The sequence below is a fragment of the Hermetia illucens genome, chromosome 1, assembly GCF_905115235.1.
Source record: "Hermetia illucens chromosome 1, iHerIll2.2.curated.20191125, whole genome shotgun sequence".
In the NCBI taxonomy this organism is placed as follows: domain Eukaryota; kingdom Metazoa; phylum Arthropoda; class Insecta; order Diptera; family Stratiomyidae; genus Hermetia; species Hermetia illucens.
In genome coordinates, this window is record NC_051849.1 from 98,764,188 (window position 1) to 98,788,326 (window position 24,139).

Sequence of the window (24,139 nt, forward strand, 5' to 3'; positions counted from 1 at the left end):
CCAGTTCTTCCTTTTGTCGCACTTGCAATTTGTCTGAATGTAGTGCCCCATGTAACAATTGATTTGCGGTCTGGGACGGGAGCCAACCGGGCTAAATTAAAGCGATTCCGAAATGCACACTGTGTTGCAATAACCCAACATCCGCTTGAAAAGTAAACCTCAACGGCAAAGGCACGCTCCTCACTATTCCAACGCATGATGGCGACTGAACCGCATCGGGACAAAACTTTACAGTATCCCCTCTTGAATGAGACCACTAGCGCTCCGCTATGACATCAACTAACTGAGTGGCGCGCATTTTAAAATAGGAAGTTATGTTGCCGCACCCTGTATATTCAGACCCAAACTAGGCCGGAGCGAAATTATTTTATTCAAGAATTGAGGTTGTCCTAAGTCCGTATGCAGTTGATATCGAAACCGTCAGTTAGTGAAATTTTTGGGTATTTAACACGGAAAAGAAGGGTCCGTGGACCATAAATGGAATTGATCCGGTCTGACACCAACTGGACGTGGACCCAATCCTCAAACAAAATAATTGCGCCAAGGTTTCAATCAATGGTGAAGCGATCCCTCAACAGAGTGATGTAAAGTATCTAAGCCTGTATCTGCGTAGACGACGAATGTAGAGAAAACATATTGAGACGAAGGCAGTGAAAATGAAGCTGAGAACAAAAAATATGTATTACAGAATAGTAAGGAAAGATCCCGCCATATGGGTTGTTTCTAGCAGCACTTAGTTAGTCCGCAGGTTGTTTGCTGCCACCACCGTAGTCCGGGATCAGGAGTGTTGACACAAGGGGACTGCTTCGGTTCGTCAGTTAAGGACTGGGTTCCAATAGGATTGATTCCCACTTAAAGTGTGGAATCTATACTTAGGTTCTCTCTATCAATGAGCTGAGATTTGCCATTATTTAGATTTGCAAGCTTTTGGTAGAAATTTAATTTTTGTTTTTGTTTTGGGTTTTAAGTCTGTCATAAGTGGCTGCCGTGGCCTTTGTTTTACCTGGGAGAATAAGTCCATCTCGGCAGAGCGCCTGTTTGCCAAGACAAGACTAGTTGTAACTAGGGGTCACTTGGTACCTGGAGTTCACCGTTCATGGCTACATCCTAACTTCTACCATTCGGTGCTCCGCACGGTAGCTACAATTTGGCTTGGAGTTTTGATTACCGCTTAGCAGTTATCTCTGCTTCCGTTGAACATCTTCCTTACTGAGCTGCCTCACCACAGCACGTTATATAATTGTCGAGGGAGAAGGCTAAGTGGAATATAAAAAGCTGTTAAAAATAGGGCCGCACAAGTTGCGAGAAGCCCAAGAAGTGGCGGATGCCTAGTTAATGGCAGAAAAAACGCATTATTATATTGTTCTGTTCAGACCAATCTTGGCAAGTGAACTCACATTATTATACTATTCATATTTTATAGCAAAACAGTGTTTCTTTTATTCTCAGAATTTTGACAAGAATATAGTAAAAATAACTTAATATTTCTGATTGAAAATATTATTTAAAAAAACTATTTTCACCACATTTTTAACACATAATGTATTAAATGACTTTTTGTTGAGGATGTTGGAAGTCCTGAGTCTGCATACACTTGATGACGGACCGGACCACTTGCGGAGCAACTTACTTCCTCTCTTGTAGTCCACGGACTCCTCTTTTTTGGGTTAACCACCCAAGTTTATCAAAAAAGTTGACTGACGGTTTCGTTCAGGGCAGAGGCAACTAGTCGGACGCTGGGGCAGTGTGACCGAAATAAGTGACAACAACATTTGCGAAAAACAACATTTTTATCTTCCCTATTTCACTATAATGCTTAATCAAACTAACTTATGGACTACTTTACTAGCGTAACTTAATCTAAGGACTAAACTAACTTGTTACTAGAAAAGTATACTAAGAAAAATTGATGAATATTCTGGAGGAAAAGTCAAAAAAAACCTTCAGTTATTGAAATTTAGATAAAAACGTGGGGTGAGTATTAAAAATTGGGATGAGGAGTAGTTACCGGCCTAGAAGACTACTGTATTGTCGGGGTCGAAAGGCGGGTCTGGAGAAATAACAGCATTTGAGGGAACAGAGGTGTTAGTAGAAGATTCTCTTCGACGATTTAGATCTGCATGGCCTGGGAAATAAGGGCATTAGGATGGAATAGACATTTATTGAGAAAGTTGAGGGCATGACGGGCTAGGACAGCGTCTGTGCGGGACATTTGGCGGTCGTGAAAGATCTGCTTGGAAATGTATTTGGAGGGGTCTTCGCTTTTGTAGGTATTGGAACAATGGCGTATGTTAATATTCTGCGCTCTTTGAGTCGGAGTCATTCGATTTGGACAAGAGAACTGTCGGACCAGAAGATGAAGCCGAAGCTGAGTAGGTAACGGATAAGCTCCTTCTAGCAGAACTTCTTGACTTTCAGAGGTGTTGGGATGTTGTATTTCAGGATTGGGTAAAGGGTTTTGAAGGCACCGATTGCACGACTTAGTGCCTTCGTGATATGCGAGAAGTGGGATCCATAGTCACCCCAAAGTACCGGTAAAGCCTGTCGAAATAGAGACTCACGCGGGCTTCACCAATGGAGATATTTCTGGTCGAGGCGTAAAGGATGAGGTCATCCACGTATTGGAGGATTCGGATTTGCCGGACTTGAATAGGGAGAAGAGAGGTGTTCTTCGAATTTATTTGGGCCCGTCAAGAAAGCTAAGAATTAGCATGCAGAGTTGCGGATGAAAATGGAGGACTTGGAGGAAAGTTCGCATTGCCATAAGGAGTTGAAAGCCTTCTTTATGTCGAGCAGAAAGGCAATGGTCGGTGCCTTCCGGTTGATGCCCAGGAGGGCGTGCAATTTTAACACGAGGAGTGCATGCTCAGCCGAGTGTTTGGGTCGGTTGGCGAATAGAAAATCGAGTAGTGAGTGATTGGAGCCACATGTTGATGATTGCTTTTAAGATCCGCTCGAAGATCTTGGCGGAGGATAACAGGATCGAGATTGGTCAGTAGCCATCCGGAATTAGACCGAACAAACAAACTGATTCTACTTCCCTTTTTGTCACTGATTTTAGTTTTTTCCTCAAATACGTATTTCGGCAACCTTCCTGCCTTCTTCAGCCGAATAATCCCAACAATATTCTTAATCTAAATATATAGAACTATTTTAATGTAATAATCTTAATGACGCGGCCTTAATTATATCTTAACTATATTTTAATTCTCAGTTAATATATCCCCTTTGTGGTATCATTGAATACAGATATGAGTGCGTTTTACCCATATCTGTATCCGATCGGTGCTCCTGGGGCTCTTTTCCAATGAAGAAACTCTCCAATTTGTTGCGCTTGACTTCTTTCAGCACGGTTACCCTCTTCATTCTATGGTCATCTTTTACAATATGCCGGGTAACAGCAGAATTGATATGTGTTTTTCTGCCTCGTTTTATTAGGTCATCATCATCATCAACGGCGGAACAGCTGGAATCCGGTCTAGGCCTGCCTTAATAAGGACCTCCAGGCATCCCGATTCTGCGCCGAGGTCCACCAATTCGATATCCCTAAAAGCTGCCTGGGGTCCTGACCTACGCCATCGCTCCATCTTAGGCAGGGTCTGCCTCGTCTTCGTTTTCTACCATAGATATTGCCCTTATGGACTTTCCGGGCGGGATCATCCTCATCCATACGGATTAAGTGACCCACCCGCCTTTAGAATTCAATTTTCACAATTCTGTTTGGCAACATATATTTCCTTTCTGATAAAGATATGGGAATGCATTCTTCAGTATATTATGTAGAAGGATTTAAAGAAAAACCGTAGCTAAAGTAACCAACAAATGCACGAATTGGAAATGCCTGAGATCAAGAATCTACTTTGGACGTTAGCAATTTGACGAATTCCACGAGAAATTACTGTGGTAAAGGCGGCGAATTTTGGAAATGCAAAATCACTTTAATTGAAATAATGAAATATAATATATATATAAATTGGTACAATTCACTGTTATCACTATATCTACTACTATGCCGGAAACTTCCAACCTCCTTGGTGGTTGAGACAGAAGAGACCGGCTTATTTCCATGCGGTCTTTTCTGTCCCAACCAACGGCACTTTCTCACCGCTAATCCTCTACTCCACTAAATTTCGAATGCAGCGGATCCTGCCGCGCCACACGCCCACCGTAACCTATTGAGACGGATTTTATCCACAACCGGACGGTCATGGTATCGCTCATAGAATAGTCCAGCCTCATGTAGGGGGCCAAAAATTTTTCGGAGGATTCTTCTCTCGAACGCGGCTAAGGGTTCGCAATTTTTCGTGCTAAGAACCCAAATTTCCGAGGAATACATGAGGATTGGCAAAATCATAGTCTTGTACAGTAAGAGCTTTGACCCTATGGTGAGACTTTTCGAGCGGAACAGTTTTTGTAAACTGAAATAGGTTCTGTTGGCTGCCAACCATCTAGCTGTTATCGGTTGTGATTTTCGACCCTAGATAGGAGAAATTATCAATGGTCTCAAAATTGTAGTCTTCTACCTTTATTCTTCCCGTGTGATCAGTGCGGTTTGATGTTTTTGGTTGGTTGGTTTTTGGTGCTGACGTTACCACCATATACCTTGTCTTGCCTTCATTGATGCGCAGCCCAAAATCTAGCGCCAATCAGCGCCTGCTCGATCTAGATGAAGTCAGTTTGTACGTCTCGAGTTGTTCTTCCCATGATGTCGATATCGTCAGCGTAAGCCAGTTGTTGGGTGGACTTAAAGAGGATCGAACCCCTTGCATTTACCTCAGTATCACGGATCACTTTTTCCAGGGCCACGTCGAAGAAGACGCATGATAGGGCATCCCCTTGTCTTAGACCGTTGTTGATGTCGAATGGTCTTGAAAGTGATCCTGCTGCTTTTATCTGGCCTCGCACATTGGTCAGGGTGAACCTAGCCAGTCTTACCAATTTCGTCTGGATACCGAATTCCCTCATGGCCGTGTACAGTTTTACCTTGCTATGCTGTCATAGGCGGCTTTAAAGTCGATGAAAAGTTGGTGCCACTGATGTTCATATTGCAACGGTTTTTCCAGTGCTTGCTGCAGAGAGAAAATCTGATCTGTTGCTGATTTTCCTGGAGTCAAGCCTCTTTGGTATAGGCCAATGATGTTCTGAGTGTATGAGGGTATCTGGCCTAACAGGATAGCGGAGAATATCTTATAGATGGTACTCAGCAACGTGATACCTCTTTAATTTCTGCGGTGTGTGATATCACCCTTTTTATGTATGAGACAGACAATGCCTTTTTGCCAGTCGTCAGGCATTGATTCGCTGTCCCACACCTTGAGCACAAGTTGATGAACCAATTGGTGTAAAAAAGGCAAAAAAGTTGACTGACGCTGCCTCACCTCTGCCCTGGGAGCAGGGTGACCGAAAGTAACGACAGATGGTAATTGCTCCACTTAAATATAATCACAAACACGTAATCCGTACGAATTATATTCAAGTGAAATCAGTTCAGACCTAAACCAGGCCGAAGTAAATATTTTTTTTTTGCTATCAGCCAATGGAGAACTGAAACGTTATGAAATTGCTTCACCTATTAACGCAACCTGGATGAAGTGGCGTTCCACAACTGTTGTTCTTTGTGATCGATGTATCAATGAACGTCTCAAATGTAAAAATTTACCGCAATGTCGTCCGTCCAGTCACTTTCTATGGTTCTGAGTGTTGGCCGACTATAAAAGACAATGAACGGCGTCTTGGGGTAATGGAGACGAAGATGCCACATTGGACTAGTGGCGTCACACGTTTAGATCACATCCGAAATGAAAATATCCACGATCGTTGTACCGATCGTGGAAATGTTGCGAGAGAGGCGTCTTCGATGGTATGGTCACGCAATTCGGGCAAACGAGAATTCATTTGCCAAGATTGGTCTGAACATCGAAGTTGATAGTAAACAACCAAAAGGCAGACCTAAATAATGGTGGCTTGATACGCTAGATGGGGATTTGAAAGCCTCGAGATTCCACCCAGATCAGGCATTCGATAGAGCCAAATGGCGAAGCCGATCACGAAGAGCGACCCCGCTTGTGAACGGGGCAAAGGCTGAAGAAAAAGAAAGAAGGAGCTGGGAGTACTGAATCCGCACCCAATCAGTGACGGACCGAACCAGTTGGGAAGCAACTTACTTCCTCTTTTGCAGTTCCACTTTTTTGAGTTAAACCCACGTTTTCAAAAAAGCCAAAAAGTTGACTGACGGTTTCGTGCAGGGCAGAGGCAACTCACCAGACGCTGCCTCACTTGGTGTAACTGGTCGCCTCATATTTAACCAATTCGGTTGTAATTCCATCGGCTCCCGGCGACTTATGATTTTTAAGTCGATGAATTCCACGGACTGTTTCTCCTATGCTTGGTGGTGGCAGCATTTGTCCGCCGTCTTCAGTTGGCAGGACCTCCAACTCACCGATATTTCGGTTGTTGAGTAATTCATCAAAGTACTCAACCCATCGCTCCAACATGCCCATTATGTTCCCTCTTTGTCTCGGCAGGATGAGCATCGAGGTGTGTAAAGCTTCATCCTGCTAAGCTGCTTGGCAGCTTCATCTCTGTACAGCTCCCAGCTGTTACCACGTAGAGGTGAAGATAGGGTTTGGTAGTAAAGCTGTTGGTGTTGGTTCAGCGGACGTTTCCCAGGTTTTATGCTCCATCATCATCATTATCAACGGCGCAACAACCGGTATCCGGTCTAGGCCCGTCTTAATAAGGAACTCCAGACATCCCGGTTTTGCGCGGAGGTCCACCAATTCGATATCCCTAAAAGCTGTCTGGCGTCCTGGCCTACACCATTGCTCCATCTTAGGCAGGGTCTGCCCCGTCTTCTTTTTCTACCATAGATATTGCCCTTATAGACTTTCCGGGCGGGATCATCCTCATCCATACGGATTAAGTGACCCGCCCACCGTAACCTATTGAGCCGGATCTTATCCACAACCGGACGGTCATGGTATCGCTCATAGATTTCGTCATTGTGAAAGCTACGGAATCGTCCATCCTCATGTAGGGGGCCAAAAATCTTCGGAGTATGCTTCTCTCGAACACGGTCAAGAGTTCTCAATTTTTCTTGCTAAGAACCCAAGTTTGGCAATTACATAATCTTGTACAGTAAGGGCTTTGACGCTATGGTGAGACGTTTCGAGCGGAACAGTTTTTGTAAGCTGAAATAGGCAATGTTGGGTGACAACAACCGTGCGCGGATCTCATGATCGTAGCTGTTATCGGTTGTGATTTTCGACCCTAGGTAGGAGAAATTGTCAACGGTCTCAAAGTTGTATTCTCCTATCCTTATTCTTCCTGTATGACCAGTGCGGTTTGATGTTGTTGGTTGATTCGTCTTGGGTGCTGGCGTTGACACCATATATTTTGTCTTGCCTTCATTGATGTGCAGTCCAAGATCTCGCCCCAATGGCCGCCTGCTCGATCTGGATGAAGGCAGTTTGTACGTCTCGGGTGGTTCTTCCCATGATGTCGATATCGTCAGCATAGGCCAATAGTTGGATGGACTTAAAGAGGATCGTACCTCTTGCATTTACATCAGCATCACGGATCACTTTCTCGAGGGCCAGGTTAAAGAGGACGCATGATAGGGCATCCCCTTGTGGTAGACCGTTGTTGATGTCGAATGGTCTTGAGAGTGATCCCGCTGATTTTATCTGGTCTCGCACATTGGTCAGGGCCAGCCTAGTCAGTCTTATTGGTTTCGTCGGGGTAACGAATTCTCTCATGGCCGTGTACAGTTTTACCCTGGGTATGCTATCATAGGCGGCTTCAAAGTCGATGAATGGATGATGCAACTGCTGTCCATATTCGAACAGTTTTTCCATCGCTTGACGCAGAGAGAAAATCTGATCTGTTGTTGATTTGCCTGGAGTGAAGCCTCTTTGGTATGGGCCAATGATGTTCTGAGCGTATGGGGCTATCCGGCCTAGCAAGATAGCGGAGAATATCTTATAGATGGTACTCAGCAACGTAATATCTCTATAATTGCTGCACTGTGCGATATCTCCCTTTTTATGTATGAGACAGATAATGCCTCGTTGCTCCATCGTGGGTACCAATCCATGTTTCGCACTGGGACCTATACTACCCTTTAACCACCTCGCCTTCAATAGTCATTCTAAATTCTAAGAGCGTGAGACTTCGTTTTGCACGTACTAGGCTCTAATTAGTTTTAATGGTTTTGAAGTTCAGATTGTTGCGTCAATTACTTTAATGCTCATTGGCTCCAAGAACAAAGAAGCACGTTTTACGATCGCAGTCATCGGATCAGCTCAAGTGATAAATTGAAAAAGCTTCGCTCCTCTAGAGTTATATTTGCTATTTCCTCGAACTAACATATTGCTGGTTCGTATCACAACCTATTAAGAGCTTAAGGGCACTTTATTGCATACACTACCAGATCCCTTAGTTCTTGTGTCAACGGAAGACATAAAGAATCGTAGGGTAGGTAAGCAAGGGCAACTGTGGCTGTTCTTCTGTTCCCATTAACCTTATATTTTACGTTCACCCCAACGATCATCAGATCAGATCCTAATCTCCTGTTCCAATTCGATGGCTTTTGCTAAGACGAACCCATGGCAGTATAATCTAATGTTAAAACTGCCCACGGCGGCCAGTGTGGATCTCACTGAAGTTATTCTGAACTTACCCTCACCTTCCACCAAAAGTTCTTCTTGCGTCCGACTTCTCTGGATATTGCCAAACGTGGACGTGCAGAAAAACGCATGCATTCAGTCCCGATAAGCTTGGTATTCTCTGGCAGCTCTCATTCCCAATAAACTTCGTCTTCTTTCGCACTTTCATCGGCTGGGAGCCTCCCCAACTTCGCAGTGTCTAAACTGCATGAATCCGTTTGCCCATACCGGCATTAGACCAGTTGTGTTCACATCAGCAGTTTCCCTTTTCTTGGTAGAGACGGAGCAGAAAATCCTGGCAGGCAAGCTTTAACCTGTAGACCTCGCGCTTTTGCGGCTGAAGTTGCCTTCTATCCTTCCCTGTCTTATCCTCTTCCCTTTTCCGGAAGAATTGGAGAACAGTGCCATGCTAGGTTTGAAGTTCCTCGCATTATGGGGCTTTCGTTTTCTTGTCTGGGTCGTATGGTTTCGAAGTTCGTGGCTTCTCTCCACTTGGAGCCTTCCTTCTTTGCTCTCAGTGTGGTAGTGTGCGTGTCTGAGAGATGAATTTACCATCTTTTTTTTTGATTTCTTAGTTTCAATCTAAAAACATAATGCAATTAATATTAACTGCCAGTCAGTTTAAATTCAACCAATTTTGTGGGTGTTCTCTATTCTCGAACATTACGGCTCCAAGTCTATGCAAGTTTGTAAAATTCAGAAAACTATTTCTGTTTTTGTCACGGATGCAAATTGCACTTTTTATGTAATTCCGTCATTAAGTCCTTCCTTCCTTTCCTGGTTATTTCTCTTTCTGCATATTTCAATCTTCTGTTGGTAATTGTAGATTTGCGGCTTGCAAATTTTGGCTGCTTCGTAGTTTATGGAAATTCGTTTTGCATAATTTCGAAAATAATCCTCTACTATTAGCAGGGGTGCAAGAGACGTTAATTATTTCCAAATATTTGTAGTTAATAGAGTCAACTAAACTCAAGGGCAAACCCAGGATATGTTACCATGCAGTGTGAATTCTAACTCTTCGTATAATGGGGACGTAGCCCAAGTAGGAAACTCTATTATCTCGACTTTTTTATTTAATTTGCACAACATGATGTGTTACTTCAACCTAAAAAATCAATGATAAATATGCGGTCTTGGCCAATCTCCAATTTCCACCCTAAAGGAAAGCAATATGAAATCGATATTAACTCCCTGTCCAATAAATTGAAATTTGATAAAAATGCGGTTCCCAATTTAGTCTATGGGAAAGGTGGATGAGAAGGAATTCCACAAACGGCTCGGTAAGAATTTAAGGATTCCAAACACGTAGATCGATTTAGGCCAACGTGTAGGGGACTTGAGCATTTCTGAACTGAGATCATCGGAAAATAGCTGCTTGTCGTGTTTATGGACATTGGGAAAAAATATGCGCCTTTTTCTTGGTGGCGCGAGAGCAATATGATTTACTTTAGACTTTGTCGAAGAATAGATTGTTTTGGCAGGCTAAAAGTCTCTCTAAAAGAGAAGAAAACACGGGAACAATTTATGCATAAAACTACTAAATTGACCTAGATTTCTCAAACAGCGTTTCTTTGTTTCAAATGCCATCTTTGTTAATAAAGGGACAACACACTTTTAAAACATACTTAAATTGGGAAATCTTTGTATCTAAATTAATAATAATAAAAATAAGCTGTGTGCTGATATGTCGCTGTTGCAACTACAATCACTTGTGCATTGTGGTGCAGTTATGGCTATCAGATTGCATGGTCAGAAGGTTCGCTTTCGTGTTATTAGTTTGAGTGACCAAAGACATCCACCATGGAAAATTCGTCTGAAACGCCGCGGGACTCACTAAGGCAGGACATTGCTAGACTGATTCAGATCAGCACTGACAATTCCAGCAGATAGGTGAGAAATAAAGTGCAGAGGGTTTACCAGAATTGTGCCATCCCCAGTGAAACACCCGCAGTTGAAATTCTGGACACACTAAAGCAAAAACTTTCTGTCATATGCAGTCGGTTACGACGGTATGGCAAAAGTCATTCCAGACGTGTCCAGAATGCAATATACGCGAGGAACCAGCGGAGCTTTTTCAGATCTTTCAGCGAATCCCAACAGAGCGTCCAGACAGCTTATTCCTAAGAAGGACATGGTGCAGGAACCCGCAGACACAAGACCGATTACCTGCCTACCAACCATCTACAAATTCATCACGTCCATTATTAGTGGAAGGATCAATGCGCACCCCGAGACCAAAAACATTCTGTCCAAGGAGCAGAAGGGCTGCCTAGTTGGGTCAAGGGTTGCAAAGAGCATTGTCGACTCGGTAGTTATAGGACAAGCAACTAGAGGCCAAAGAAACCTCTTCAGTTGCTATATCGATTATGCCAAGGCTTTCGATAGCGTTCCGCATACCTGGCTGATTGATATCCTACATCTGTAGCGCATTGATCCGAAACTAATAAAATTTTTGGCGACAGTCATTGAAGGGTAGCATATCACCTTATCAGTGCGTACATCTGAGGGTGCTAATATCTCAGAGCCCATCCGGGAGGGGCATCTTCCATTCGTTGAAACCTCTTTGGTTTTGTATGGGACTGAACCCCCTTTCATGGCTACTGAATGATGCTAAAGGGCATGGGTTCGCAATAAAGTATGGCCTACGTGCTAAGTGCGAACTGACAAACTTGTTGTACTTAGATGACATCAAGCTGTATGCTGGGACTGATGACCATCTTAGAAGTCTGTTGCGAATAATAGGCATGTTCAGCCGTGATATTCGGATGGAGTTTGGATTAGACAAGTGTCGAATCCAAGCCAGCAGCAAAGGTTATCATGAGCCGCATGTCGGACATAGCACTGGTGAGCTCCACATCGAAGCTATGACCGAGACAGACTTCTACAAGTACCTAGGAATTCTGCAAGGAACCCATGCTCGAGTTGGTGATCTGAAGGGTGCTCTGCTGTCCGAATTCCTGTGACGTGTAAAGCTGGTGCTGAAATCGCATCTATCGGGAAGAATAAAATAAGCGCATTGAATGTATTCGCTATCCCTTCACTGGCTTATGCATTCGGAATATTGCCGTGGACGAAGACCGATTTGGAAAAAGTCCAGCGACGGATACGGACCAAAGCCTGCCGCGGAGCGGATGAACCTGCCTCGGAGGTACGGAGGTAGGGACGTGGTTGATGTGACGGCACAACATATCGCCAAGTCGACTCGCTGCGCGCTTATTTTTACAGTAAAGAGCAGGCGAGTCCCTTGCATGCGGCTGTCTGTAAGGGAGACTGTGGGCTGACTCCACTTAGCTTGAAGGATCGATCTTGCAATCCTTTAAGTGGGGTGAAGTCGGACCAAGAGCGGATCGATGAATGGAAGTCGAAAGCAATGCACGGTAAACACGGCAGCCATTTGTCGATTTGCATTTGTCGAACAGATCGCTGTGTGCTGGGGAGCTCTTTGGTGAGACGGATGAAGGAAAGGGTGGAGAACGACCAGTGCAGAATGTGTGGTTCGGCGTTAGAGACGTTGGATCATCCCATTTCTGGCTGTACTGTTATGGCACCGGTGCAATACATCACCAGGCATAATACTGTATGTAAGGTTATCCATCAAAACCTTGCATATAAGCATGGGCTGATCACGGGAACATGTCCCGTTTGCCGATATGAGCCGGAAGCAGTACTTGATAGTTCTGCTTACTGCATGTATTGGGACCGGCAAGTTCTGACTGATCGCCATACTCTACACAACAAGCCTGACGTACTGCTAGTTGACAAGGCGGGTCGCTCCGCGTATATTATTGATGTTGCTATCCCCCATAATAGCAACATTGAAAAAAAAATTTGGCATCTTGAGCGGGTCATTGTAGTTCCCGTAATATTGTCAGCTACAGGTATTGTACCTAAATCCCTCACGGCTTTCCTTGATGTCGTGGGACTTTCGCACAGTCTGGTTTAAACCATTCAGAAGTACACTATTCTGCATACGTGCTCGATGTTGCGGGGAGTTCTCGACGGATTCTGCCATTATCCTACCACCGGCCACCACCACCAGCGTCCCTTTAGTTTTTAAGTAGGTAGGATCGTCCGAGCCTAAATGCTTGGCACTTAGTGCTAGTATTAGGTAAAATCCGGCATCTGCCGAGATTGTGATAACTCGGAAATAGTAATAATCGTTGGAAAAGCAATCCATATTGGATCAGGGCCTTGAAGTGTACTAGAGCACTTCATTCAAGACCGTAACGGTACACTACAGTACACTGTAGGAGGCAATGTGGTCAGCATTGCGCTCGCCCGACTGGTATCCGACGTGAAATTACGATACAAATCTCACTGCCACCAAATTTCAAAATTTCTTTTCATAAAATGTAGCCATATGGGGTATCAAATGAAAAATTAGTATTTTCCGAAACTGGTTCCAGATTTGATTTTGGGGGAAACATAGCGGAATGAGTGCCCAAAATATGACCGACAAAAAGTGTAACAGGTCTCGTTCTCAGAACCTATCTAACCGAAAAATCTGAAAAAAATCACAGTGGTGCATGTCTACCAAATCTAGGCCTAAAAATATGTTCCGTTCCCATATCTAAATAAAGTTAATAATAGTATATTTCCATTTTAGAAATTTACCCGGCAACCCCGCAAATTTGGCACAGTGGACAACATAATGCACAATTTGGTGAAGTTTGAAGAAAATCCAAAGTCATAGCGGGTGAAACTTTGCCATTTTTGCGAATTTTGTGCATTCTACAACGTGTATGGCGTCATCATCCCGTGACAAGTGTGTGTGTGTAGGTATATAGTATATGCATGCTAATGAAGTTTACGGGTAGTGTCTAATTCAGATAGATATGTTTGTACATTAAATCAACTGTATTTAATATACAGACTATATATGTACATATGTACGTTTTTATGCACAAAATAAATCGGAAATATGGATACGATCAATTTATATACGTGCATAGATATGTACAGTATTCGAAAACAGGCAGTTTGTTTGCTTAGGGTAAGGATAACATCTATGGCTGTAATATGTACGTATTGCTTGTAGTTTGGAAAAATATGGAGGAGTATGGTGGATTTGAAGCTACGGATAGAATGATATGCCTTGAAGTTTCTTACATAAGATGAACACAAAATCTTTATACTCGAAACGCGTGCTTCCCGTATTCCAACTTCTTAAAATTTGCTGATACAATAGCGGACGATTTAACTCCACCATGTTATTCATATAGCTTACTCCAAAGCCCAGATAAAATAGGAGGGTCTGTAAAAAAAATCCTCAAATCACGAAAAGAGATAAATAAAGTATAGTGGGCGTTACTCCACTGTGCAAAATCCTCACTGATCTCTCTTGGTGACGGATCCGGCGACAGGACGACGAAGAAAATGCTTTCAGTATCGTTAAAACAAAAATGATCGGATTGAATTAAAGAAATGCTAGGGTGTTCACCTTAGTAGACGTGTCAGGGTGGGTGTTGAGAAATGGGCAGACATTTCTGACGGATGGACAGCGTCAGGATGTGAGTTAATCCGAGCAAAGCAAATACGTGCCCGTGTACGGCTGAGGCTCACTATCACCATTTCCATGAAAAATTGAATTGGCAGCTGATCCTTCAATCTATGATACATTCTCACCGCATACGCACCACAGACAGGTTTACTTGGTGCGTGGTGCGGTGGCTTAGCGACACTGAAGTTAAAGAAGCAAAATGAATGAAATCGATGAAATCAACTGGACCCGATGATATCGCATGTGACCTCTGGAAAGGGAATAGCTGGGACTCAACACTGTGCCTCAGTGACTTTTTCAATCGAGTTATTGAGGTAGGTAGAACACCATTTGATTGGCAAGGAAGTACCACATTTCCAATATTGAAAAACAAAGGTAGTCCAGCCGAATGTCAAAATTTTCGTCGAGGTTTGAACGCATTCTTGACAACTCCAACATTGCATTCGCGAAACCGTTCAAAGAACTGCGAATGAAGTCGGGTTTGTCAATAACCGCGGAACTACTGACGCAATACACACGGCGTGGTTACTCATGGAGAAACACCGTGAGAAGTATTGCTTTCTTTACATTAAATTTCTGGATCTAGCCATATATTACACCAACTCATCTGGTATGCTCTGCGGCAATACCTAGTACCAGAAGAACTTATGCGTTGCAACCGATCAAGGTAAGCCTAACCCGCTTCTGATGGGGACAAAGGCTGAAGAAGGAAAAGATGAAGCATTTGTCTTTCCGTGACGCATAGTTTGTCATTATATCTAGTCGAGACATTTATGCAGAAAACGAGTCCACAAGTGGCAAAAGGTCTAATTAACTCTATCAGAAAATTTTGATATTTTTTGTGAGGTTCGGAGGAATCAAAGGAATTGATTTGGTGCTGAGCAACAGGTTTTTGGCATCAGAAAGCATTTTCGAAGTCATCCTCATTTTATTTCAACGGGAAAAAATTGTTTGGTATTTTTGAGGTTTGGGGGTTAGTTACAACTTGGTAAAGTATTGCTAAAATTCATCCAAAAATGAATTCAGACGGAATTTTCCGTATACTATATCATCCGTGGAGGTGTTGACTATGATATCATCAGCATATTAAAGGATTTGGATGGAATTATGGATAGGGGATATGGGCTTGGGAATATCCGATAGAGAGAGGAGAAGGCTGTGGAAAAGAAAAATCCTTCTCTAGGGAGAGGAGAGCTGCTCTTGACTTTCACATATAGAAAGCTAAAGACTAGCTTGCATTGGTGAGGATGAACATTTTGGATATCACTAAGGTTATAAACTAGTCGAAAGTCCCTTATGCCAAGGGTAGGCTATTGTAGGTATCTTGAAATGAACCGTAAGCATGATATCGATTTTGAGCATTAAGGGAGCACGTTCATCATAATGACTTGTGCGATTGGCGAACCAGAATTCTGGGATAGTATCATTTCTATCACAGTCATCATCGATGACTATTATAGTTTAATGGTCCGCTCGAAGATTTTTGCGTGGTTCACAAGGACGAAGAAATGTTTTGGAGCACGAAATAATTATGACTGCTAGCTTCTTCAAGTCTCAGGGAGACTTTGCGGAATTCCTCGCATGTATTTGGATTGAGGGCTATATTGAACGTGTGGTTATGGAAGTGGTATGTATACCAGATGAGGATCCAATTACGGATAGAAGTATCAAGGTCGTGGGTCCCGATTTTCAGGAAGAAATACTGGGGAGAATATGTAGTTCCAAATAATCTTCGTCGTAGACTCTTTTTGGTGGCTGTAACTTGCAGGATATCGTCCAGAAGGCTTTATGCAGATAAAGTGGCCAATGTAAACGCGGCAGTTCCCCATGTTCCTAAAATATAACAGGAGATAATATCAGCGAGTGATGTTATTATCTTATAGGATATACAGGAGTCAAACCAGAACCTCTGATGTTCCAAGACTAGGAACCATGGATTGCGAGCTGTGCAAAATTAATCGGCACAAAAGGATATATTAGTGGACAGATCCTTCAGGGTAAAGAGGTAGTTGGGGCAGTAGAGGTGGTTTCTATTGAGGTGATAGTCAACTCGACGGAGTTAACCTTTAACCCTAACAAGTTTTTAGGTCCAAACAATGATTGACTTTAAATATTTTTTGAAAGTTGGAAACTCAAAGTTAACTTTTAAAACTACTTTAGAATGTTTTTAAACGGTCAAACTATACGCAGAACTTCTTTTAGATGGTACGTATGTTGGGTTCTGGCAGGAAAAGTTTGGTGTATCGAGCAGCATTTAAGCTCTGCCACCTGTCGTTATGGGAAACTTGTTCCCAGTTTTTGAAAACAGATTTAGCCGGCATAGGGGGGATTGACCCCTCTTTCGCTAAAGCGTCCGAGATTTCATTTCCCTCTATGCCACAGGGACCAGGTACCCAGAGTAGTTCCACCGTATTGAATCTAGAAATAGAGTTCAAACGGTTTCTGCATTCCTGAACGAAAGGACTGCTCAATGCCCTCAGTGCAGCTTGACTGTCACTGCAGATTGCGATGCGCCTGCCCTTCAACCGCTCGTCAATCACCCAGTTTGCCACCCTTAGGATCGCATAAACTTCGGCTTGAAAAACCGTTGCATATTGTCCCAAAGGAAAAGCCCACTTCTCGTTTTTATTCGAGAGGTAGACTCCGACTCCTGAACCCTCTTCTGTTTTTGAGCCATCGGTGTAGAAGACTTCCGTATATCCCGCCACGCATTCCTCTGGGTATTCCCAGTCCTCTCTATGCTTCAGGGTAACTACATATCTACTACCAAACAGATGTATGGGCACACGAAAATCGGAAAGCATTGTAAGAATTGGATTTAGTCCTCCCAGTAACTCTTCCAATGCTCTGTGCCCCCCACATCCGTTGTTTTCCCATAGATCTAATCGAATTAGCCTATGAGCTGCTCTCATTGCAGTGCTTTGAATAAATATATCCAGGGGCTGCAAATTGAGTAGTGCATTCAGAGCTACACCGGATGTCGTGCTCATGGCACCAGTGATACCCAGACAAACAGTTCTTTGTAGTGCGCCTAGTTTACGGTGAAAACTTTTTGTCTCACCTTAACCCACCACACTACGGATGCATATACGAACATCGGCCTAATGATGGCAACGTATATCCACATTACCACATGAGGCCTGAGTCCCCATGTCGAGGCAAAGATCCATCTGCACAGCCCATAAGCTGTAAGAGCTCGTTTCATCTTTACCTCTACGTGTTTGCTCCAAAGAAGTTTTTTATCTAAAGTGACTCCCAGATATTTCACTTCTTCGGAGAGTTGAAGGGTAGTACCCCTCATCTCAGGGAGGCAAAGTCCATCCAGTTTTCTTCTTTTTGTGAATAAAACCATTGTGGTTTTATTTGGATTACCTGACAAACCATGTCTAAGGCACCAGCTGTCTATCAACTCAACGGCACGCTGTATATTCCTACACACCGTTCCAAGATCCCGATCAACAGCAAGTACAGCCACGTCATCAGCATAAGCTTGAGCATGTATTGGCAAATTTTGCAGTTCGCATAGCAGTGAGTCGATCAGCATACTCCACAGAAGCGGCGAAAGCACACCTCCTTGGGGGCAGGCCTTCGTCGCTTCTGTAGTCAGGTAGCGATCGACCCCTACCTCAGCGCACAACAATCTTTGCGTTAGCATAGCATGGATACACTTAATTAAAGCATCATCAACACCATGCGCTCTGGCGGCATCACAAAGTTTTTGAAAAGGCGCACAGTCAAAAGCCCCTTCAATGTCCACGAACACCCCCATCGCGTACTGACCATTCAAAGTTGCATCCTCTATCTTTGTGACCAAAGAATGAAGAGCAGACTCACAGGACTTTCCACGTTGGTAAGCATGTTGGTTTTCACTAAGTGGGTGTGACCTAAGTGCGTTTCCGCGAATGTGACGCTCCACCAGTCTCTCCAAACCTTTCAGCAAGAATGAAGTCAAGCTGATCTGTCTGAAGTTCTTTGGATTAGAATAGTCATCTTTCCCAGGTTTCGGTATGAAAACTACCTTAACCTGTTGCCAAGAGGAAGGCACGTAGTCCAGAGCAAGACATCCTCGAAAAATATTCCTTACAGGTCGCTCTAAATGTTCCATACCCTCGTTTAGCATTGCCGGATAGATGCCATCCATGCCAGGTGCTTTGAAATGTTCAAAGGACAGTATGGCAGCTCTCACCTTTTCATGGGTAACAACCGCTTTCGCGGTGTTCCAGTTCCCCTTGCAACGCTTGCGAGTTGAAGGGGTTGCAAGAACCGTCAACTCTCCCCCTACCACTCCTCTCACCCGTTCTCCCGGGTGGTGTACTTCCAGGAGGGTCTGTACTGAGTCGAGTCTGGAGCTCGTGAAAGTACCGTCGGGTTTTCTAAGAGAATCCAACTTGGCCGACACATCCCTTTTGAGGACTCTGCACAGCCTTGAAGTCTCCCTTTCGCCTTCCAGTTCCTCACAGTACACTCTAAAGGAGTCTCCTTTCGAGCACCTCACGAGCCTCTTATATTCACGTTGTGAGTTCCTGAAATTTAACCAGTCTTCGTCCTTGTTACTTTTGCAAGCGTGATTTAGAAGTCGCCTGGTTGATTTCCTGAGTTTTTGCAGTTCTCGGTTCCACCAAGAAACCGTTTTACCGCTTTGGCCTCAGGAAATAGGACAAGCCTCTTCATAGCACTCTAAAAGTGTGTTTTTAATTCATCTTCCAGCATCAAAGGACTCCTTAGTCGCCTAGGGAACTGTACTTTATTGGCAAGAATTTCATTGAACTTTGCCCAATCCGTTTTCCTAGGGTTCCGCCTTTGTACTGCAGACTGTTCGCCCGCAATAGTCAGATTGAATTCTAGATATCGGTGATCTGACAGTGAGACCTCGTCTAGCACTCGCCAGTGTGTAATCAACTCTAACAATTTTGGGGTACAGATTGTTAGATCAATTACTTCGCTTCTTCTCGGTCCCACGAACGTAGGGACGCACCCTACGTTTGCAGTCATAAGACCAGCTGAAGTGATGAAATCAAATAGCTTCTCTCCTCTTGGATTGCATTTGCTACTGCCCCAACAAATATGTTGAGCATTCGCATCGCAAGCTATTAAGAGTTCGAGACTACTTTATTCTGCATACGCCACCAGATCCCTAAGTTCTTGCGTCGGTGGAGGATACAAAAAATCATAGGATAAATAAGCGGAGGCAACTATGATGTTTTCCCTCTCGCCATTTATTTGGTATTGTATGATGACCGTAGCTAAGTCCTGGGAGCAATATTGTCTCAGCATAGTTGCCTCTAACCGTCTTGACATCAGGACGCAAGCTCTCGGTCTTATGGATCTTTCGTCGTAGAAGATCCTAGCCCCCTTTACTCATCCAATGCCACAGATTCTGTTAAATCGAACCCACGGTTCTTGCACCAGAAAGATATAGGGGAAATCCTGCAGCTTTGTCATTCTCGCTGCCAACAGGTAGAAGGGAGCTTTGGCATGCTGCAGGTTGATTTGACCAATCTTTATGATTTTCGACATAAACTTAGTCTATTGTCGCTGACAGAAGAGTCTGGTGCGTCCAGTGTGGATCTTACCGGGGTTTCCAGTTTATCCTCACCTTCCGCCGGAGATTCCGCTTCCTTGTGTCCGATTTCTCTGGGCGTTACCGCACCTAGTGGTACAGCCACGCCATGTCCTCATTCCCAAGGTGCTTCATCTTCCTTCGCAATGCTCTCTTCTGCCGTCGGCTTGGGGCCTTTCCAGGTTCACGGTGTCTGGACCGCTTGGATCCATTTCCACACACCGGCGTGAAAACGTCCACGTCACCAGCTTCCCGTTCTTCCGCTCTTCCTGGTAAGGATGAAGGAGAAGGTTCTGACAGGCAGAATTCAGCCGTAGTCGGATTCCCAGTGTCTCCCAATTTGAAAGTTTCCGTACTTTCCTTTCTGACTAACTTCGCCGTATGCACCAAGTGCAAACTTTCCACTGAGTCGGAAAGCATGCCTTCTACAGATTGATCTGTAGGCGAATATGAATGTGGTGAGGCCTCCAAAATCCGCGCCTCGGCCGCGACATGATTGCTCATGGTCGCGGGTGGATTCGAAGTCTGTGACTTCTTACCACTTGGAGAGTTTAAATCCATCGCTTCCATATTCATATTTTTGGACACCCTTAGTGTCGTAGTAAACTACTACAGGCTCCCCCACCACGACAAGGTGGTGTCCTAGGGGGAGCGCGACTACTACTGCATTGCTTTCCATAAGCCGTATGATTGATTTATCAAAAAAGTTAAAGTTAGGAAATAAAGAATTATAACGGTAATGCAGCCTAGTTTCACATAGGAGCACTTTTTAGGAGTTGTGTCCAACAAGGAACAGTTGGAGCTCGTGTCTGCCAACCTCACAGAGTTGATGTGAAACTCAATTATTCCAACATCCATGGTTGGATGTTAAAATATTGATTACGGTGTTGCATATCATCATTATTTGCTGGGATTGCTTGATCAACCGACAGGGGTGTGGGGACTGATTGCTGCTGAGGAGGGCCGCATGGACAGCTCTTTCCCTAGAGGCGCCTGCTTTATCGGGTTGGTCTAATACCTCTATAAAGGTCTGCTTATCCAAATCTTTTGCGGAACAGCTGGAAATCTTTCTCGGTTTTGGGTGTGATGGTTCTTTGCCCTGTGGCTCCACACATACCTCAAAGAGAGTGCCTGGCGATCACTGTGGCTGACGCGCCAGTTCAAGGAACACAAAGGTCAGGCCTACAGCCGAGCCAGACCCCTTTTTCTGAAAAGTGTTTAGAACACCTTTGTTAGCGAAAACTGTATCCATCTGCACAAAAGCTTCAAATAAACTGCGCCCCCCTGCATGCGATTCCCCGCTACCTCAATCAAGGGCCCAAGCGTTCACCAGCAATCACCTTTGGACCCATAATGGTAATATATCTCATGAATTTAACGGATCAGTAGTTCCGTTAAATGGCGCTTTACTAAGACGATGGTATGTTTTTATTCATAAGGGATCAAGGTCTAACTTAGTCACCCCCTACTTGAAGGAGAGTATAGAGTTCATCCAAAAATGGATTAGGGGCGCTCAGCGGTGAAATTTTCTCACTGGCTTACCCTGCTGAATTCTTTCCTCCCACCTACTCACCGTATTTTCGGCCGGCTGAAACTCGACGGCTGTTAAAGGACCGAAGACTTTGAATTTCCACCTTATGCTACTAGTTCTTCTAATGATGAAAAAGGTGAATGATGAGAAACGTGCTATGGAATCAGCCACACCTGCCAATTCTGAATGGTCTATAGTCACATGTGCACAACTACTCTCGCCTGTAAACAAAGGAATTACCGGGAGCTCTGATCTTAGAAAAGGTTGTCTGAGCAACCATAACTCGTGCACTACAAGCTTCTGTGGATGCATACCCCCCGACCCATCATCAGTCGGGATCCATCTGGACCACACATGATGAATTTTGTAGGAGATGAGAATCTTGCGGATAGTCCCGAATGGGCGCTTTACTACAGTGTTGTGTAATTTCCTTTGATTCCTGATCCATGCGAGAGCTACTTCGGAATGTCTATAAGCTGTGAATTTAATGGGTTTGTCCTCAGCACTATGCTCTTTAATTTCAGCTTAGGAATGGTACATAATTCCGTTTCTTGGTCGACCAGGGTTTTCAATGGGGTGATATGTCCTTTAGCTGCCTTTAGCCGCACAACAAATTTTTCTTTTATTTTTGCCCCGCAGTAAATAACTGCATATCCATTCCAATATGCATCACTGCACCCAATTAGCTTCATATTGCTATCCGGTTCCCTATATCCTGTCGACCTCGAAATCCGAACCTAGTTAAGATGCCCCAATACGGAAGTCACCCTCCCGAACTATTCTTACGCAAGCTCCGAGATCCTATCGCACCCTTCCGGCCAAAGCTCATGGAGTCAATTTCATGATGACATGATGAGATCGTTTAAGCCGATATATGGAGAATATGCATCTTCGTAACGACCGCTTCCAGGTTCGTTTCAATGGTATATTGAGAGCAATCTCCCCGCAGGTTATAACGAAGGCGCAAGATTTTTATCTGGCGCTCTTACTTCTTTAAGTCTATGTGAGTATCCAACTTTCTCGATTTATATCTTCTAGTACACTCGGATGATTGGAAGCGCATTTATCTAGTCAACCTACCTTTCTCCAGCATTTCCCAAACTTTACGGATCATTACCTTGGCGTCCTCTACAGTTGACGAAACATACAACAAATCGTCCATATAGAATGCATTTCTGATGACCCATTTCATTCCATCATTAGGTGCATTACCATTCGCTTCGTGATGAATCGTCCTTATTGCTTGCTAAGAGGCACAATTTTCCCCATAAGTGACAGTCTTCAAAAGCAATTTTCCCAAGGGGTCCTCCAGACTACTTCTCAACAAAATACGCAGCTAAAGCTGGTCATCTAGGAACAGCAGAATCATCATCATATTTTGATGGTTTGGTTATATCCGCACAAAAGACGTACTTAAATCTCTGACTGCGAGTGTCAATATCGAAAATATGTGTTAGCTGCATCCTTCCGGATGGCACTTAAGTAAGCAATACAGTGAACTTTGGCACTAGCATCTGCTTTGAATCCCTTAGGAACTTTTTGCATATGACCCAAGTCACTGTACTCGTTTATAAAATCATCTTTCCTACCTAAGAGAATTTTGACCCGCTTTGTGAAAAGAGTTTTCCATTACGACTTTTCCCTGACCCATGGATGGAGTGGGCACATAATATCGTGCGGCCTTTGCTGATAATATTTGGTCTCGGACAGCTTCTCACATTGTTGCTCTTCCAATTCAGACTCATACTCCTCCATCCTTTGCTCAAATTCTTCTATCGCTATTCAGGTGGCAGTGACCTTCGACGTGGAAGTCTCAGTTTTGTATTTTGAGCGGAGAACGCCTCTCACGCTAGCACTCCTTCTAAAAATAGCTGAAGCAATATATTTGACCCGAGCAACACTGGAACCCGGAATGCATGTTCCGTGGCCGGGTCTGCCAACCATTTGCCTGGAAAGGACTGGTTGACCCTTTGCGATAAAGAGGAGTCCCCCTTTCGTCACATGGCTCACTACGAGTGTTTTACTTTTAATTTCTGCGCCATCCTTCAGTTGCACAAGTTAGGCCAGCAAGTAATTATATCTTTCTTGAAGAAATTTATCCCAAGAGCTTACACATTTTTCCTTTTTCGGTAACATCCAAACCAGATCCTCAGTTACGTAGCTGCTCTGGCTTAATTGGCCAACCAACCAGCGCGCTGATATTACCTGACCATTATTTGCCCTGACGATATATGCGCACCCCATAGGGCACGGAAAAAGTCTTAACAGGAAACTCTTTCATAAAGCAGTTCAAGACTCTCTTTTTGGCAGGAGAGGATTTGGTGGTAACTTCCCCTTTTTCATTCGCAAATCATGGATAATGGAACGTACATAACATGCTCCGTGTCGTCGGGTATAGTGGCACATTTGGGAAAATCAGGGGAATCGTCGAATCAACCCCGTAATGAACTGTGTGGTAACTACCTTCCCCGTGCTTGTTTGACCCGGCTTTCAATAAACGGAATCTTTTCGGAATTATCCCACTGTTGTTGTCATACCCTGTACAGCTCCTTCTTAGCTGGTAGCTATCGTTTGACCCGCCAGTATTAGGCATCATCCTTGCTAAAGAGAAAATAGCCCCTGCTACCTCATCTTGCACTTAGTCCAATTACCTTACATAACTTAGCTTAACTTGGTGTCGATTATTACCCCCAGATAGCTAATGATCGATTTTGAAATAACTTGGTGATTATGCACCCAGATTTTAACAGCATTGCTTCTTTACGATCGCTAATAAAGACCACTTCGGTTTTTTTCCACCGCTACCAATTGAACCATTTGCTATCATGCTTTGATGGTATGAATGCTTTGCCATTCATAAGTTCATCATTCTCAGGGTGCTT